The sequence below is a fragment of the Nannospalax galili genome, unplaced genomic scaffold (genome assembly GCF_000622305.1).
Source record: "Nannospalax galili isolate Female #2095 unplaced genomic scaffold, S.galili_v1.0 scaffold1064, whole genome shotgun sequence".
NCBI lineage: Eukaryota > Metazoa > Chordata > Mammalia > Rodentia > Spalacidae > Nannospalax > Nannospalax galili.
Window position 1 is genome coordinate 1,054,385 of NW_008352126.1, and position 1,750 is coordinate 1,056,134.

The window sequence follows — 1,750 nt, forward strand, 5'->3', positions numbered from 1 at the left end:
GTTACTTCAGGTTCAAAGAAAGTTACAACTCAGTTTTGCTTAGAATGCTAAAATCTATTTAAATATTTTGAGATTCCCTTGTAACTTTTAGTTTTTTTCAATGTAAGATAGATATATGGGGGGGGGGTGCAGCCTTAAACACATTTTTCTAAAGTTTCTTCACATACTTTTTAAGGTAGAGAAATGGAAGAAATATGTAACTAGAACTGTTTTTGCCAATAGCTATTGAGAACTCAAGATATCAGATTTTGTAAGATAATACTGAAAATTTTTGAGAGTTTTAAAAAGGTAATAGAAGTGTATCATACAAAAATATCTGAAAATTATTTTAAAATAATCATTCTGTAATTAAATTTTAGATAAAATATTTGATTACATTAAGGAGACTGAAGACATAATTAAAACTGTTATTTCTACATTTTTTCTTCTGTTTGAAACACTGTAAGGAATCAATAAAGAAAATATAACAATAAGAGCAGTTTGAGCTAATAAAATAATACAATTTTATATCTAGTATAGAAAGTTTACTTTATTGTTATGTTAATAACGTAAAATTATGTTTACATACTTATCAACTACAGAAAATCCCAGATAATACCAATCTTTATCAACATCTGCAAACCATGACCCTGTTAAGTACTTGGTCCATGATTTCTTCTTTGTATTGTCTTTTACTAATTGATAGTTTTCTCATAAGCCATTTGGAGAACATTGATTTGTAGGTATCTTAAAATGCAGTCGTTTCAGCTAGATTACAAAACAAAGTTCAATTAATATGCCTTTCTAATTGTGAAAAGTACATATATGAATATCACAGGTTATTATTGTCTTTAGATTATGTACTGTGCATGTAAATATCTAATACGATAAAATGTTTCTTTAAAATTAAATATGGTAGGAAGAGATGAATTGGTTTACATGACTGGATACTATGGAAACTGTATGCTTTGTTCAAATATTGTCTGTCAAAGCGTATCATAATACTAATTATTTCAGATGAAAGCATATGCAAATTAGGTAGATAAATCTGAATCTGAGAAGGCTTGGTATGAGTTTCAGTGAGTGTATGAACAAAACGTGTTATAAAACCAGTTGTAGACAACTCATATTTGAGAACCTTAGCCACTGTAGGGACTTAGTTATTTCTTTACCTCTCAATAAAATTTCCTTGCTTGTCCTTCAAAAGGAAAAAGCAGTCAAGAGAATTTCAGTGTGCATGCATTCATGTGCGTGTGTGTGTGTGTGTGTGTGTAATCGCATATATATGTAATTAATATGTTCATATTCATGTTCACATTATGCGTTCATATGTGCAGATGATATTCTATATTTTCTTGTTTTAAACATTACTATACATTATAATCCACATATTACGTGTAATATGTACATAATTAAGTTACCCTAAAGTATCTATAAGGCACATTGCATCATGTTCATTTGAGTAAATATCTGGGGGGGTGTTGTTTTGTTTTTAAATAATCTGCTCCATTTGAAACAACTAGCAGCTCAGAAACAGCTACAGATCAAAGCCAGTTGTTTGACCCAAGTCTCTCTTCTGTGTGTTTTCTCCTTCTTTCTCCCCTCCCTTTGGTGCACTTGAATGAAGGACTATGCAGTTCTATTTGCAAACAAGTTTAACCAAGCGACAAGGGATAAAAGAAAAAATTAAGGATATTTCTAATCATGCATCTATCTAAGTAAGTCTTTCATTCTGAAATTTAGGTAACATTAGATTTAGTGGCGGGATATG